Consider the following 18721-nt stretch of genomic DNA (forward strand, 5'->3'; position numbering starts at 1 on the left):
CCACCGAGTAGTTATTTCCGTAACATGCACCGTGTATGTACCAGTGCCAGGGACCCGATCAGAACCCAGGGAAGCAGGAGCGAGTGGGACTTGCTGTCCTCCAAGAGCCAAGTTGTAACCAGATAACTGTAAGAATGCCACAACAGAGGATAGAACAGACTGTTGGCAAAAACAGAGGAGGAGCTGGGCACAGGGTGGAGGTGAAGGAAAGCTTCCTGAGAGAGGTTCACGCAAAGTTGAAGTGTGAAAAGCACACGGGATTTGGCCAGAGGTGGATGGGGGACGAGAAGTAGAGGAATTCAGGCAAAGCAGCAACATGGGCATCGATGACAGGGTTCTTGAAAGGGTTTCAGGTTTACATGTCTTTTACCTTGTTTGCATATGTCGCCATTAGGATAACAATTCCTCCTTATTCACTAATGGAAAGAGCATAGTGTGGCTTAGGCCAGAAGTCAACAAATGACGACCCAACACCATTTATTATATGGTTTATGAGGTAGGAATGGTTTTATATTTTTTAAATGGTTAAAAAAATTAACAAAATATTTTGTGACACATACACATTCTATAAAATTCAAATTTCAGCGTCCAAAAAGATAATTTTATTGGAACATGGTCATGCTTATTTGTTTTCGTATTATCTATGGGCACTTTTATGCTACAATAGCAGAGCTGAGCAGCTGAGACAGAGAACAGATGGCTGACGAAGCCTAAGCTATTTCCTATCTGGCCCTTTACAGAAAACGTGTGTAGATTCCTGGCTCAGGCCATGCCTGGGATCAAATCCTGACCCCTCTTCCTACTTCTTATGTGATGTTGGGCAAAATTCTTAACCTGTCTGTGTCTTCATTTCCTTACCTGAGGATTAAAAATAGGGTTGTTATGCAAACTAAGTTAGCATGCTATTAAAATATGAAATATTTAGAATGGTGCCTTGCATGTAGTAAGTACTCAATAAAGGTCATTATTACTGTTGAGTCTCCAGAAACCAGCAGCGCGCTTGGCACACTGTATTATTCAAAGGGTATTTATCGAAAGAATGAATGAGTGAGTAAGTGCGTGGAGGTGTATTCTGCCTCACCTGGTTCCGTCTAGCCTTTTAAAAAAAGGCAGGGAAGGGAACCCTGGCCGCAAACTGCCTTATTCCACTTGGGTTTTCTCTTGCCAGCACCCTTCAAGCATCTGCTAGCAATCTGGGTCTTGTGGCATTTTCCTTCTTGTGCTGTTAATTTTTAAATAAATTTTCAGGCTGCGGATGATGGAGGGAAAAGCAGTGGGTGAGGGGAGGGAATCCATAAAATACGGACAGTGGGGAGCCGTAATTGTGGGGTTTATGCACAAGGGATCGTGTTTCCAGAGAGTAGGGAGCCCCCCAACATAAACAAATTCTCTAAGAAAAAGAGAAGAAATAACCATTTCCCAGAGCCCCCTTGAGTCCCATTGGGAAACGGTCTTTTTTCTCATTTGGAACTTGTTTCAGCCTTCCAGGGAAGCCCATGGAACAGAAGGGCAGCGTCACTCATGTGTAAGCTGAAGCTTTTGTGGCTGCAAAGCTCCGTTGTGGTTTGGAATAAGGCTCCTGTCCCTGATGAGGCATTTGTCCTTTAAAAACCAGCCCAGAATGCTCTGAACCCCTCCAGTAGGTCTCTGAATTCATCCTTCAGGGAACATTTTGTCTACAAATTGACTGGCATGCCAATGATTTTGAGCCTCCCCGGGCTGGGTCACTACAAACTCTGCTTCTAACTAGCTTTAGTTTCTACATTCATGCTAACCTTAGTGTGCGAGCCCCTCAAAGGACAAAGCCTTTGGATTCATGTCTGCCTGTCTACGTATTCCCGAAAGTTAGCACAGACCGGAAGTGCAGACGCAACAAGCGTAGACAGAAGTGTCAACACAAGCAAGTACGTGTTGACTTGGAAAACACACACACACACACACACACACACACACACACAGCTAAAGAATCCTTTTCAATATACTGAATCTCCAGAGGCTCAGACCTGTCAAGAGAAATACCGCAGCCTGTGGTTCGACTGGTGATCGTACTGTTTTTACTTCCACCTTCATTCCTTATTTTCAGCCCCACCGCCTATTCTGAGATGGGAAAGCATGCAGCGTGTGACTCTTACTCACTTACCTCCCAGTACATCGAGAACTGGAATCTAGCTTCAATAGTAATTACTATGATTATAGTTCCCTGTGGAACTCGTAGGGTGAGCTCCAAACACAATTCCTCAAGCTTTTCAAATCACTGCGTCGATTTGCTTATGAAAGGCAGTTCTAATCAAGAGGGGTAATTACAATATTAAGTGCCAAGCCTTGGTGTGCAAACTCTTGAGTCATAAGATATTAAGCCTAATTTAACTCCACTGAAGGAGGCGTGCAGCATCATGCACTCAGCTTTCTGAGTTGAGGTGAGCCCAGGCTGAAAACTTCACTCCAGGAAAGTGGACAAATTACTTATCTATTAGCCATTCAACTATCACATATTATACAAGCCAGAGCACCTGCCTTAGGGAGATGTTTCCTCTCTGAAATCCTAATGCTACAGGGGTTGGTGAGCAAGACCCCACCCTGCCTTACAGCGCTTTCAGTCTTTCTTGGCTATAACCACACATTCATTCATTCATTCATTCATTCATTCATTCATTCATTCAATATGTACTGAGATTCACAGTATGCCACGTCCTGTGCCAGGCACTCTGGATGCTGAGACAAGTAGATGAAACATGGGAAAGTTAGGTTCATAAACAAGTGATTAGCCCACAATATAGAAGTTCTGTAGTAATAAAAATATTCAGGAGGAAGAGAAAAAGGAATGCCCCAGCCTATCTTGAAGAAGTCAGATAAGGTTCCATGGGGAGCTACCACCTGAGCTGGTTCTAGAAGGATGTGTGGGCATGACAGGCTATAGGGTATCTCAGGCAGAGGGACCACCTCTGTCATATGAGATGTGACAGGGTTGAAGAACTCTACCTATTTCAAGAGGCTATAAATGGTTCACTGAGATTTTTAAAAAATAATATGTACACATACAGGCCTGTACACACAGGCACTTGGAAAGAGGCTGTGAAGAGGCCCAGGAGAGGGACGAAGGAGCTAGTAATAGGATGAGTCTTATTGGTCATATGAGGGTTATTCTAAGCCTTCTCTCAAGTGCTATATTTTGAGGAAATTACGCAAAAATATGGTGGCAATCAAGCAGATCGCACAAATTCAGACCCTGACACACACCACACACATAGACGTAACCGCCTCGCCCCCACAAAGCACACAGGTGCTTCTGCTGGGTGTGGTAGCAACCAAATGGAGAGTACCCTTTTACACATACAGAAAATGACCCGAGTGCTCTCGGGGACACACCCTCATCTTACGACCAAGTCTGATCTGGGGTTCATTAGCAGCAAAGAAAGTTTTCCCATAAAAGGAGCAGAGTGATCAATCATACTAGCTGATAGGGTGCCTAGCTGATGAATGTGCTTGTTGCTTATAATCACCTGTTTTCATTAACAATTGAGTCAGCCTTCAATTTGGCCAAGGCACTAAAAAGAAAGAGCACATTTGAATCCATTTAGCTCAGGACTTTTGATTTTTGTTGTTTAAGAACATGAAACCAAAGATACTGGGAGAAGAAGAAAAGAGACATTTATTACATACTCTTGATGTGCCATGCTCTTACTATTTTTTAAAATCTAATAATCAGAGCAACACTTGTGGTGGAGAAATTCCAATTCCTATTTTGAAAATGAAGACACGGAGGCTCAGAGAGATTAAATGATTAGGCAAAGTCACCCAGATAGTGAATCAAGCACAGGGACCTAAGGCAGTCTGATCCCTATACCTGGCCTCTCACAATAAAACCTTGCTTTCTCTTCTGATAAAAGTGGAGGAAGATAATTACACTGTTTTTCTCATCAAATAAATCATTTAAGTAAATCATTCAATATTTCATTAATGATTTGATTTTGTCAAAGTCAACCGTGGGCCTGGTTGAGCCATGGCCCATAAGAATTGCAGAACAGTAGGTATGTGCCATTGCCCATTGCGTTCCTTCCAGGAGAACCCAAATGAGACATGTTTGAACCAGCCGACATGTCTGCCACTGGTCCTGAGCCATACTGTTTGTCATGTTAACGGATACACAGCAACATTTAGAAAGGGGACATGCTGTGGATCCTCAGCTGAGGAGGTATTGGGGCTAAAGAGGCCAACTTCATGAGCCTGATCTTCTCTTGATCTATTAGCTTCACCATATTCTTCTCTTGCCAGACTGCAAGAGAGGCTGGACAGTGTGTTGTACCTAAATCCATCCATCATTAGAAATAATCATTCTGAGCTTGGATCTCAGTGTCCTGTACAGGCCTAATGGTCTGAGCATCTGGACAGTCCTCAAGGCTCAAGGCTTCCAAAGTAAAGCTTGATAGGTAGTCCTTTGCCCCTCTGGGTTAGGAACAACCAGAGATATTTTTGGTTTGATCATGTTGGATGGATGAGAGTTTTTCTTTAAGCTGTTCAAGTGAATAAATAATTGCCCAGAATTCCTTTTTTTTCCATTTGAGACTTTCTTTTGGTTACCGAATGAACAATGGCAATAATTAGCTGGTGCCTTGCTCATTACTTCCTAAGGTCATGAGTAATCTGTCCTTGTTTTGAGCCAGTTTGATTCCTTGGCAATGAGAAAACAAAAACAAAAACAAAAACAAACACAAAAACAATGAGCTTTCCTTTGATTTCTCTCCATTTCAATCCTAAGTGAGTTGCAATACAAGGAGAATACGTTCTTGCTCCTTCTGGCTCAACAGTTTAAAAGCCTAACTAACATTCCCATCCCAGGAATAAACCAATGCTGCTGAGCTCTTCCTTGGGAGGTTATCAGAGAGGCCTGGAGATTTAGCAACAAGGTTACACTCGGTCATACCATTCAGACTTTTCTGACAGCAGATTTCCTGGGAAGCGGGTATCTTGGATTTGCCCGTCGTTTCCAGGCTTTAGTATCTAGTGGGGAAAGAGCAGTGAGAGATTCATCAAAGGACAATGTTTCTAGACTCAGTCTGTTCCAGTCAGTAGCTCAGTGACCTTGCATCGTTCATGTCCACTCTCTGGACTTCAGCTGTCTTCTCTGTAAGGTAAAGGGTTGTGGCAGAAAGCTTCCAATAGTTATGAAATCTTAAGTTTAATAACACAGCAAACATTTATTGAGCATCTACTTTTTTGGGGACACTGTGCTAAGTGCTAGAAATAAAAAGGTGAATCATAAGTGGTCTTATCTTCTGAGTTTTCTGGATCTAGGGGGAGAGGCAGATACAGATACTGTTGACATAATGTGTATGTTGTATCATAAATTTATATAATCTATTATCCTACAAAATGTTCCCTTTACACGGACAAAATGACTTTTGAATCAGTCGAGTAAAAAGAAATTACATTATAGAGGTGTCCGAATGACAGCTGGAATCAAAGCTTACGGGCAAATGGATTTATTTGGGGGAAACTCATTCAGTTCTCAATGTTGTTGTTTTTATCTTAACACAACAGAGTCTCCTGCATAAAGGCAATGACGAGCTATGAAGATGGACGCTCTGTAAACAAGCCTGTTATTAATCATTATCATAATGATCTGAACCAACCTGCTGAGCTTTTTGATGTTTGCTCAACTTCAAGGATTAAGATGCAAATCGGGGTGTGATTTCTATCATCGCTGCATTAGGATCTGTGGTCCATTAATCTCAGGCTACAAGTGACCAGAGGTAACCTCAAATAGACACATGGCATTTCACCGCCCACCCCGGGAGGCTCTATGCACCACTCCTGCCCCCTACCCCCATACAAAACCTGGGGAAGGCTTTTCTGGATGGAATTTAGCCAGAATGGTGTACTTTGCCTCTACTCCAGAGTCATCAAAAATATTTTCCTAACGCTTCCCTTCAAGTTGAATCCCCAGTGGCCATGGGAACTTGCCAAACAAGATACTTTCCAAGAGGAATATCTTCACAACAAAATCTGTAAAAGATGAAAGAAAGTGGGGGGGGGGGTGCTCAAACATAAAAACCCCAGGCATGAACCCAAGATCTAAACACATGGCAACAATGTCAGGTGGCTGCTTTTAGTCCTTTAGGAGAGGAGACCTACGTTCAAATCTCCACCCTGTTCTTGTTTCATGTATCACCTGAATGGTGGGGCAGTTAGGACCACAGGATTTAGAAACAGGTAAATGTTTGGGTTCTGTTAAGTGCTCTATGACCTAGCTCACATAACCTAATTTCTCTGTAAAACAAGAACATTAATACATCCACACTATGGGGGGCCTGGATTGCTCAGTCAGTTAAGCGTCTGACTTCCGCTCACGTCATGATCTCATGGTTCATGGGTTCGAGTCCCGTGTCAGGCTTTGTGCTGACAGCTCAGGGCCTGGAGCCTGCTTCGGATTCTATGTCTCCCTCTCCCTTTGCCTCTCTCTCACTTGTGCTCTATCTCTCTCAAAAACAAACAAATAATAAACTTAAAAAGTATATATCCATTCCTCGTAGGCTGGTTGTGATACAGCGATATTTCTGTAACCATTAAGTATAAATTGAAAGGAAGGTGTCTCACAGACGGGAGCTGTCTGTGAGCTCAGAGCAAAGGTAGTGGAAACAAACACACCACCCATAACTAGAAGCCCCCTGTCACCTCTGCCCCATCTCCTGGCTCCCAGGAGAGTGCAGCGGGATTTTCTCCTTTACAGAATCTATCACTCAGGTTAACTTGCAATGGAGTTCTGACCATGCTGATGGGCTTGCCTGGGGAATGTGGTCTAGCCTGGAATTTGGGCTCCTCTGAAGGGGAAGGGGTGATAATGTGAGAAGCTCAGATTGTTAACACTCTAAGGTTCTTTCCCCAAAGTAGATTCCTTGCCTTTTACTATCTAGATCAAATTATTTGTGCACTTCAGCCACATGCCCTGCGAAATGCTTCCCTCCCTGATTGCTCTAGTTTCCTTTAGGCCAGACATCAACCAGTGGCCAGTGGGCCTCAGCGACGGTACAAAGGATCCTGGAATACCAGCCTTGTGCCTGACCTACAGTGACACTTTCCCATGTCAGGCTTTTGTTTCTGAGGCTGAGAAACAGACCACGACAATGAGAGAAGCCCCAAAAGGCTAACGGAATGGAAGTTAGCAGAGTGTAATGAGACAATGATAGGAAAATGTAAAAGCTATACGAAACAAAAGTGTAGGGAATGCCCCACCTTTTAGTGGACAAGTTAAGAGCTTTATAAACTGTCAGGTGTCTGTGCAGATAGCTGTCTGGGGGGGCTGTTGTACCACGTGAGGTCAGCAGTCTTGCTCTCCTATTTCGGCGGCCCGAACGGGTCGGCTCCTTGAGAAAACCCTGAACTCTAATGGACAGCCTGGTTGTAAGCTGTCTTAGAACTAACTGAAGGAAGATGACTCACTTCAGATAAGCAAACGGGATTTCCCCGAGGAAATTATCTCTTTGCATCTATCCCCACCTCTCCCCAGGCCTGATAGAGTAACTGACACAAAGTAGGTACCCTGTGAACTAAGAATTTTCTCTCATTCTGTCAGTTTATTGGGTATTCCAAAAGATCCTTCACATTATGTTTTATTCTTCTAAACACACTTAAACACTCCTTTTGTGATTCACCCCCCACTCCCACCCCCGAGAGAACTCTACAGCTCACTTTTGAGAGACCACCGGCTGTGCAAATTATGCTATGCCCTGGTGGTTCCTTGAAGACAACCAGGAATTTACCTGCCAGGGCTGTTCCCTTAAAGGAAGTCTCCCTTTAAATCTCTCAGTATACACAGATTGCGTGTGTGAACATATGCTCAGGTCCCATGTTTTATGGAAACGACACTGAATCATTTTGCAACAAAGGAAGGGCTTTGGATGCTTTGGGGAGGTGTGGCTGAGTGGCAGGATCTGGGCAAACCAGTTGAATGGGTGTGCCCCGAAGCAGCCAATGGTCTACTCTGGAAGGAACTGGGTACAGAAACCAGAACGAGCTATGATTAGAGACGACCTAAAGCATTCCTACCCATAATCCTGGGATGCTGTCTTCTTTCCAACACATGGAAAGAGGTTCCTAGCCAGTGAACGGCCTGTTGCTCACCAGACTGAGAGTTACTCACACCTTTCCACTTAGATTCTCCTAGCCAAGGAGCCCCTTACAGAGCTCCCCACCAGCAGTTTCAGGCTCCAAGGAGCCCCAGAGTTTCTCAGAGTTGCCTTTAGGTCAATTGTAGGAGCAAGGAGATGGGATGAGATCATTCTTGAAGTTTCTGCTTCAGCTACAGCAGCTCTGATTTTGTTTTGTTTCATGTCTTGGGGTTCTTTTAGTGAGTTAAGAAAAGAGTACTTCTGCTTTTAAAATGTTTGAAAACCATTCTTTTCCTTCCTTCCTCCCTTTCTTCCCCTTTCCTTCCTTCCTTCCTTCCTTCCTTCCTTCCTTCCTTCCTTCCTTCCTCCCTCCCTCCCTCCCCCCTCCCTCCCTCCCTCCCTCCTTCCTTCCTTCCTTCCTTCCTTCCTTCCTTCCTTCCTTCCTTCCTTCCTTCCTTCCTTCCTTCCTTTTTCTTTCGACACACTGAGTCCAAGAGATGAGATGTGAAGCTGAAAGGGCACCAAAGATTTCCATGTTACCAAATCTAACCCTCTTCCTAGTTCATCTCTTGGCAGCATTTGACCCAGTTTACCAATCCCTTTGTTTTGAAACATTTTCTTCTCTTGGCTTCCAAGAACATCCTCTCCTGGAGTTCATGCTTTGATACTGGCTGCTTCCCTTTGGTACATTTTGCTGGACCGCAGTACGCCACCTTCAAATACTGCCCTTTCCAGGGTTCTGCTCCGGGATCCTTCTTCGACTATATACTCATCCTAGGTGATCACACCTGTCCCCGTAGCTGTAAACGCTATGTGAGGCCAGTGATTCCTACTTACCTATCCGCAGTTCTGACCTCTTCCCCTGAACTCAAGACTTGGGTACGTAACTTCATGTCTTTTCCATTTGGATATCTACCAGGCATCTCAAATTTAACATTTTGAAGACAGATGTCTTGGATCTCCTACCTCTGTTCTGTACTTGCCCAGCTGTCCCCATCCAATGACTGGGAGCCTTGTATGCCACCTGGGAGGTGAACTGTAGTATTCCTAGGTGCAGAACGTATTGCCCACAGGACTTCCTCAAACACCATGGGCAAAAACTTAGGAACCGTTCTTGATTCTTTTCTTTCTTTACCCCTACATTCAATCGGTCAGCATCAGGGCTCTGGTTCACCAAGTCCTACTCCACAGACACCATCTGAGCTTGTGTGCTATTCACCTACGTTACAGGAATAGCCTCTTATCTGGTCTCACGGCTCATTCTCCCGCCTCTGCTTATCTCGTAATCCATTCTCCTTTAGGCTCTTCTAAAAGCGGATATCAAACCATATTACTGTCCGGCTCAAAACCTTCCAGAGACCACCTGTTGCACTCAGTATAAAATCCAGTTTCTTTCCCCTGCCTGTGGGGCCCCTGCCTTTCTTAATGACTTCAGGTGGTATTACTCCTACCCTCCCAAGTTCCAGGCACACGGAATTTCTTCTGATCCCTGGAGCACTCCGAGTTCAATTTTACATCAGACCCTTGCAGCAGCTGCCCACCCCTCTGCTTGGACTCTTCTTCCCCTAGGCCTCAACCTCAAGTCTAAATGTTACTGTTGGCCTTCAGAAAAGCCTTCCTTGACCTACTTTTTAAATGTAGCCTTTCCAGGCACTTTCTCATGTGTTTTCTTATTTTATTTCAATCATAGCACTTAAAACTATCCAACTTTTTTTCTTTCTCTTATTCATTACTTGATACACTGTTTCCCTCTACTCGAGGTCCTCGCGAATAGGAACCTTGCCTGTCTTGCGCAATGCTTTCTCTCTGGTCCCTAGAACCGACACATAACTCACGTTCGACAGGAACATTTTGAGCAAACGAATGAAAGTGACTTGTTCAAGGACACACAGTCCCTGGTAGAACAAAGACTCTGATCAGGATGCCATATTCCCGCTTCATGGAGGGACTCATGAGACGGACTTCAAGTGGCTCTGTGCAGGACAGAGTGCTTTACGGATTTATGTAATGTCTTCTTTTCCGTGGAGCAAAACAAAGAAATAAATAAAGTTCCCTGAGATAAAATCTCTGGAGTCATGGGGATATTTTACTGCCCAGAAAATAATCTACTTGTTCAATAAACATTTATTGCGGGCCTATTACATGGAATTGTAAGGCATCAGGAATATAGCCATGAGTAAGACACAGTCCCCACCCTCTTTTCTAGACAAGGAGACACCTAAGCAGATGATGACAGTACTCAATTTTTAGTGGACAGGATAATAGCGAGCACACACTGAGCATTTATTATGAATGGATACTCTTCTGAAAGTTTTAAGTGCTTAACACACTTATTTCCGACAGCAATCCTATGTGGTATTTACTGTTATTACTCCCATGTTTTACAGCTGATGAAACTGAGGCATCGGTGAGGTACTTTGCTTAAGGTCAGAGAGGTAGCATGTACTGAGCCAGGCTTTGAACCCTGGCGATCTACTATGGAATGCATCTTTGTGGTCACTATGCCATAGTGCTTCTCTCATGGAGGTGTGTGGAAAACGTCATAGGAGCATAAGGAATTATTCCCTCTACCCTTGGTGGCAAGGGAGATGCAGTGAAGGCTTCACTGTGGAGATGACATTTGAGTTTGGATCTTGAAGGAGGGAGGGGGTTCCCACAAGGGAGAATGCGAGGTACACAGCACAGCTTGTGCAAAGCCACCAAGTTGGGAAGGACCGGACTGTCTCAGAAGTCTGGTGGAATTTTGTGCAGCTGGCACATAGTGAGCAGTTGGGAAGGGATGGCAGGTAAAACCGGAGAGAAATGCAGGGGCCAGGATGAGAGGCTCCTTCTACTGCAGGCTAAGGAGAAGAAGTTTTACAGCCTTGGCGATGGGGAGCAAGTGGAGAGTGCCAGGCCAGTGAATTGCACATTCTAAGTCTGCTTTTAGAAACGCTGCAGGGTTCATGCCAAGGGTGGATGGGAGAAGCGGAGAAGATAGTAGAGAGACTAGGAAGTGCTCTCAGCGGTCCAGGCAGCAGATGCAGAGGGCCCGCGGGTCATCGTGGCCCCTAAGTCTCAGGGAAGAAGGGGGTGTCTGATGCTCCATGTGGAAGGAGAGGAAAAGAACAGCTGCTTGGGTAAGCTAAATATGCTTGCCTAAGGCATGTGTGGGCCATCTCTCCAAAGTCTCACTGGCCCCTGGCTCAGCTGCCCCACCCTCTGACTCTAGCCAGCTGTTGCAAGGGCTCTGGGCCCTGACATTGCCTCCAGGGCCCTGTTGTGGCTTCAGGACCTGCTAGGAAAAGGCTACGGTCTTCTCAGTAATGGCCGCACCTCAGTCCAGTGCAGAAGTGATGTCAATGCATTTTTGTCCTGCCTGTCTGTCACTGTTCTTTCACAACAGGTTTTACAGACATGCTGAGGTCACACAGAACGTGTTAACATGTTTGGGAGATTATTATTGTTTTGTCATTCCTGTGTTTGGTTATGGGAGATGAGTTCTTTTGGTATTTAGAAAAGAAAGCATTGGAATTACCATGATCTCTCTCTACAGTTGATACATGGAAATGACCAGAGAAGAAAATGTCAGTATCCACAGACCTCTGCAGACCACCCTACGCCCCTCAGCAAGAACAGTAGCTAGAGATTTTTCCCATAGTACTCAAAATTAGTAGAAAGAAGGGTTTTGGGTTTTAATTTTGTTTTTATGGAGCTATTTCTGCCTCTCAAGTTTACACTATTAAACTGGCCACGATGAATTTTTTTTTATAAGAAATAACTCCTAAATATAAAGAATTCCACTGACCTTCCCAGTGTGAGAGTTGTTCTCTGTGGTAAAGACTTGATTGGAGCCAGCTGTGACCAAGCTATTTCCTCATCGCTTGTCCTGCCATCAGTGAAAATTGTCCTTCCTTCAACTTCCCCTCGCCCCTCTTCACCTGAGCATTTCCACGAAGCTTACCTGTGTCGCAGGTGCTGTCACGGCGAGACGTCTCAGAACAACATCCAGGAGTCTAGAGGAGTGGCTGATGGTGATTTGCTCCCAGGATACCCTGTTAGTTTTAAAGAAATTATACTTCTTTATATAAGAAGACGGGATATTTATTAGCTTTATGTCAATACCTAATCCCAATGCCTAAAAATCTAGTTGCTATCGATACGGTGATTTTAACAAAATCTCACTGTCATCAACTTGTTTTTGTGACTTGGTATATTTGTGATTCAGCCTCCATAACACATGCCTGCAGAGAGCTGGAGATGTTTTCAGACTTAGGTATCTTTTACCAGCCTGGGGCTTCCACTGATCTTACCACATTAGGGAAGGGTGCGAGCTACAATGCTGGAGGACTCATTGTGCCGAGGAACTGTTACAATAGATTAAACTACGGTTGGAATTGTTTAGGGCAGAACTTTTAAAAACCTTTAAAAAGTTTGAAACACAAGCTGTAGGAGATATTTTAAGGAAAAAAAATTCCATTATGTACTAACTGGGAGATATGGTACATAATTTTTATTTTGTCTTAGAGACTCATAGTAAACTGTTCTGTCTGATTTTCTTTAAACATGGCATTTGCTTATACTTGTAATAACCATAGAGCCATGGTGCATATGTGTGTATGTGTAACAGTGCAAGAAATCTGCAATGAGTGATTTTCTAATGTTTGCCTAAAAAATGCAAGATGCAAGCCCACAACTGACGTACTGTCCTACGTGTGGATGTTCCATTCAGGTTGTGCTGCCTATTAGCTCTTTTTCTGATGGATTTTTCAAAGCTCAGGTAGTCCGTTGTAAGTTCATCTTCATGACCTTGTCCAGTCTCGCTACCTCCCATACCACGGCATTTTCCTTCCTCATCAAATTGGTGGGAAGAATGTTCTAGGTTTTTTCCTCCTAGTCACCTTCCACTTGCTAGTTAATTGCACTGCACCACCCAGCAGGTCCCTATCACTGCTCTCTTGTTCCACAGAAAAGAAGCTGAGATGCCAATTCCAAAGATTCTTTTCAGGTGCCTTTACCTTTCTGAGCCAGTTGATAATGCTACAAAACGATTTAACTCTGGGAATGGTGTCTTCCTCAAGCTGTTAGGATATTAACCTACCTTTTCTTAGTATCTCAGCCATCCCTTCTCTGCTTCTATACATCCCACCTTCTTTCTCCCTCATCCAAACAATAAACGAGCTGCCTATTAAACATCTGTTATTCCCTTTGTATATTTTATCTTATTTGACCTTCACAATGGAGGTTGGCAGTAGTGGCCCAATTTTAGTGTTGAGAAACCAAAGTACAGAGAGCTCAAGATACCTGCTTAAGGTCACACAGCTAATGAGTGGCAGGATAAGAAACTGCATTTGTAATTATCAAATTCCCAATTCTGTATTATTTTCTCTACTCCTGTATCTCAAACAAGGGTATGAGTGCCCTGGATGAGGGGGCGGGCAAAACTGTTGGCCAGTAAAGTTGAATCTACTAGACTATCTATACTGCTTAAGCATTGTGGGGAGAAAGTAAATACTTTAAAATATTTTCATGGCAAAGCAAACCAATCCATAATATGTGCTAAGCTACATATTTCAAAAGAATTTTAAAGATGAAACTTGCAATTGCAATGAAAACTGCTTTTTGAGATAGCTTTGAGCCGAGCATCTGGATTCCCAAGGAGCTCAGTTTATTCTTCTTTACCATCTGGGCTACACCATGGAAACTATGCTTTGCTTATACCTTGTTACTCTTCATTGCAAGAACTGCTACGTAGGGTTCTAAACTCAACTCTCATCTCTAGATGTTCTTGTCGTGATTGTGTTCATCACCATGATTCTGTCTCTAGCTTCCATTCTCTTTTGACAGATGCCACCGATCCACCTATTCTTTGCTCCATGAGAGTTTTTCTGTACATCTATTAACTTATAGGACATCTCTATCTCTACGCGTGTCCAGAAATAGCAAGCAAAGCATTTAAAAAATGAAATTCCTTGGGGAGCCTGGTTGGCTCGGTCGGTTAAACACCTGACTCTTGATTTCAGCTCAGGTCATGATCTCATGGCTTGTGAGTTCAAGTCCCGTGTCAAGCTCTGTGCTGACAGGGCAGAGCCTACTTAGGATTTTCTCTCTCCCTCTCTCTATGCTCATTCTCCATGAATTTTACTGCCGTTTTCCCAACCATTCATACTTGAAACACATTTGCCTTATCCTCACATTTGTAAAGTTTAAAACATCAGCTGTCTGGTGGTTGTCCTCCTTTTCCTTTGTGGCCACCCTGGGTCAGTCCCTCTTTAGTCCTTGTTTAGCTCAGTTGTTTTCAAACGGGCAATTTTGTCCCCCAAGGAACACTGGCAATATCTGGAGACATTTTTGGTTGTCCCAGTTGGCCTCTAGTAGGTAGAGGTCAGAGATGCCACTAAACGTCTTACAATGCACAGGACTGCTCCTCCCCCCCAACATTGAGCTCCAACAGTCAAAAGCGTGGTTGGGAGATGTGGTCCTGGTCTATGAGAAAACTCTGCTCCTTGGGTTCCTTCTATCTGCTCCTGCTTCACTCTCCATTCAGCTGCCAGTATGGATCAGTCCACCAGTGAATGACCAGTCCATGACTCCTAGTAAATCTTTAATCCTGTCATTCAAGAATCTCCAAGAGTTCGGGGCGCCTGGGTGGCGCAGTCGGTTAAGCGTCCGACTTCAACCAGGTCACGATCTCACGGTCTGTGAGTTCGAGCCCCGCGTCGGGCTCTGGGCTGATGGCTCAGAGCCTGGAGCCTGTTTCCGATTCTGTGTCTCCCTCTCTCTCTGCCCCTCGCCCGTTCATGCTCTGTCTCTCTCTGTCCCAAAAATAAATAAACGTTGAAAAAAAAAATTAAAAAAAAAAAAAGAATCTCCAAGAGTTCTAGTCTTACTTGCCACTCCTTCCCGTCATAGCAGACATCATCATACCAGATATTCCCCTGGCCGCATCCTCTACTCTTGATGCCTTTATTTTCCTCCCCTCAGCCTCACCCTTCCTATCACTGCCTATCAAAGCCCTGTCCCTCTTTCCAGCCCCAATCCAAAGGCTACTTTACTTTCTGCAGCCTCTCCAGATTCTCCCAAAGGGGCTATGCCTTTCTCAACTCTTCTCTGGGTGGAATGCTGTCATCAGTAAGTTGTACATCCTTGAGGACGGCACCTGGGCCCAGATGCTCACACTCAGATCACACACCATTGAGCCTCATCTGGCATGTTTCAGGATGGCAGTTGAGGAGGGAGAAGTGGAAGAAATGAGAAGGGAACAGATATTCATACAGAGAGGAACAGAGAGGAATATGAGGAGCAGAGGTGGCCCCATCACAGTGCTGACAACTGGTGGCTTGGCTTCATGGGCTTCTCCAGCCATCATCTTCCATTAAGGCATCTCTACAGCTCCTCCAATTTACTCTTCCTTCCCTCCCTCCCTCCCTCCCTTTCTTCTTCCCTTTCTCCTTTCCTCTTTCATTTCTTTTAGGACATTTGTTCTTGAATGGAGGATATTACTGCCAAAGGGATAAAAATTGCATCTTGGATGTAGAAGAAAAAGAAAAGAACTTAGGTATTCCCATGGTTTGTGGCCCTCCAAAGCTCTACTCTACCCAAAGAAATCTTAAGAATTCTCTCATTAGGGAAAATTTACATCTTAATTTATGTTTTCTCTTTGTTGGGGATTGGTGGTGATAATTTTTTTTTAAGTGGAGAAATGACGATTTAGAATAAAGTAAAGGGTGGGGCACCTGGGTGGTTCAGTCAGTTAAGCGTCTGACTCTTGACCTTGGCTTAGGTCATGGTCTCGGGATTTACAGTTTCAAGCCCAGCATCGGGCTCTGTACTGGCAGCATGGAGCCTGCTTGGGATTCGGTCTCTCCTTCTCCCTGCTCCTCCCTCAATAAATAAACTTAAAAAATTAAAAAAAATTAAAAAATAAAGTAAAAGTGGCTTTATATACTCATGCTTATAATTTTTAAAACCCATGGAAAAATTAAAAAAATACAACTACGCTATGACCCAGCAATTGCACCACTAGGAATTTATCCAAGGGATACAAAAATGTTTACTTCAAAGGGGCATATGCATCCCAATGTTTATATCAGCACTATCAATAGCCAAATTACGGAAAGAGACCAAATGTCCATTGACTGATGAGTGGATAAAGATGTGGTATATACATATAATGGAATACTACTCAGTGATGAAAAAGAATGAGGTCTTGCCATTTGCAACAATGTGGATGTAACTAGAGGTTATTATGCTAAGTGAAATAAGTCATCAAAGAAAGACAGATGTCATATGATATCACTCATATGTGGAATTTGAGAAACTCAACAGATGGAACACAGGTGAAGGGAAGGAAAAATAAGATAAAAACAGAGAGGGAGGCAAACCCTAAGAGACTCTTAAATACAGAGAACAAACTGAGGGTGCTGGAGGAGTTAAATGGGTGATGGGCATTAAGGAGGGCGCTTCTCAGGATGAGCACTGGATGTCATACGTCAGAGATGAATCACTGGGTTCTACTCCTAAAGCCAAGACTATACTGTATATTAACTAACTCGAATTTAAATAGCAATAAAATAAAATATTAAATCCTTTCATTTGTGAATCGTTAAAGAAAATACAAAGTACTTCAAATTTGGTTGTGATTTTCTCACATGTTACTTTCTCCATTTTGTCTATAAGGAAAATGATGCTCAGAGAAATTAGGTACATTAATTCATCCCAGGTTGTTCAGGTTTAAGAGAACCGGTTCAAGAAAGCACTTAAGAGCAAGACTGGCACATGCTTCACACAATGACATTAGCTACTGGTATAAGCTGTACCAGCACCAGCTCCGCTGTTACTGTTTTTACAACATCCCAGTTTCTGTAATCAGGTACTAAGAGTGAGTTCAACTCTATAGATGAGGTAGGAAGTCACCACAGGCTGCATAATTGCAAATTATGGTAAGTGCAGTGAACTAGGAGAGTGTGTAACAGGAGGAACTGAGTTAGTGGTAGGGAAGAGGGGGCAGGAGGAATGAGGAAGGCCCCCAAGGGCAATGATAATGAGCTAAGATCTGAAGCATGAGTTGAGTTCAGTGGGTGAATTAGGACGTGAGAAGTATTCCCTGGGGAGGACCAAAGTCTCTCAAGGCTTCAGAGCAGAAAGGAACATGGAGTATTTGAAAGACAGAGACACCAGTGTGACCGGAGCCCAGACAGCAAAACAACAAGTGGCTCAGGATGAGTCTGTGGAGGTATGCTGGACCCTGGAGGTCATAGCAAGAGATTCCATTTTATCCCAAGATAAATTGGAGCTGTTGAAGGGTTTTAAGTAAGGGACTGACATGCTGTGACTTCTAAGGTGATATCAGTGGGGATGAAGAGCGTGCAAACTTGAAGATATTCAGAAGGCAAAATCTGTAAGGATGGATTACATGAAGAGTGAGAGGGAGGTGTTGAGGACAAGCCATGGGCTTTGAGTTTGGGGAGCTGCATGGATGGTGGTAACATATCAGAGGTCACCTAGTTAGTAAGCAGCAAAGGCAGGCCTATGACCCAACCTATGATCCAAGGCTTAGGTCAATGACCTATAACAACACATCTCAGCCTGTTCCCAGTGGCTGTGGTTGACCTACATCTGCCCCATTTCCTGTTGAAGCATTATACCCTTGGATATGGACCTTATAGAAATGTTCTTCCCAAAGTGGAAGCTTCTAATAACCTTGGACTTGGAGTTAGGGGAGCTGGATTAAAATTTCTGTAGCATGGACAGGCCACTCAGAATTGTTGAGCTGACACCCTCACTCTGTGAAACACAGATGGTCAAAGTACCCACTTCAAAGGTTAGTGCTGGGGACCAGGTGGTGGAAGGGAGCCAGTCTAATGTGTACATTTGAACTTAAAGTCTGGGCACTGAATTCCACTATACTTCTCAAGTTATGGTTGTATCTTTTTCTCTATGGTTTGTTCTTGTGACATATGGGCCAAGAAGAGCTTTTGGTTGGGCCAAGATATTTTTGTTCCAGAGTCCCAGGTGAAGTCAGTTGCAATTTCCTGCATGTTAGAGGCTCAAGAAATGTGTGCTGCAAATGTGGTGTGGTGGCCCCCATCTCCAGGTGGGCCACTAAGTTCTTGTGTTTCAGGTCCAGAAATAAAACACCATAGTTGGTTAGGAGCCAAAGTAAGGCAGATAATCTCAAAGTTACAATGTGTCAGAGTCACCTGTGATGGCTTTTTAAGAACACAGATTCCTGGGTCCTACCACACTAAATAATTTGGTAAGCCAGCAGGTGGCCAAAGAATTGAATTTTCATAAGCCCACGAGGTGAAACTAAGCCTGGTCACGTGAGTGCTGCCCTGAAAGAAACATGAGCCTGGAGTGTACCGATTTGGTTGGGATTCTTTGGGGCAGAAACCCTGTCTGGTTCCCCACACCATGGTCTAGTAGGGTGCTAAACAAACATTTGAGCTAAGTTGAATAAACATTGAGTTTTGTCAAATTGAATTACTGTACCCTGCTTTATTTTTCTTCCCATCCATCCCAAGTCAAATGTTGACAAATCTGCTATGATTTCAGGAACAATGGATTTTAGACAGAGGGGTAAAGTTCAGGAAAATGTGTGTGTGTGTGTGTGTGTGTGTGTGTGTGTGTGTAGT

General features: G+C 43.9%; 1 long non-coding RNA gene across 2 annotated transcripts in view; it reads right to left on the reverse strand.

Moving 5' to 3' along the window:
- Nucleotides 1-18721, reverse strand: part of LOC147574980 (uncharacterized) — a 91520-nt gene that overhangs the window by 39050 nt on the left and 33749 nt on the right. For both annotated transcript variants that reach the window (XR_015243333.1, XR_015243334.1), the window contains exon 2: nt 12049-12139. This is a non-coding gene — a long non-coding RNA (uncharacterized LOC147574980). The remainder of the gene's footprint in view (nt 1-12048; nt 12140-18721) is intronic.

Source organism: Puma concolor, chromosome D4 (assembly GCF_028749965.1).
Source record: "Puma concolor isolate L17-30 chromosome D4, mPumCon1.1.hap2, whole genome shotgun sequence".
Classification (NCBI taxonomy): domain Eukaryota; kingdom Metazoa; phylum Chordata; class Mammalia; order Carnivora; family Felidae; genus Puma; species Puma concolor.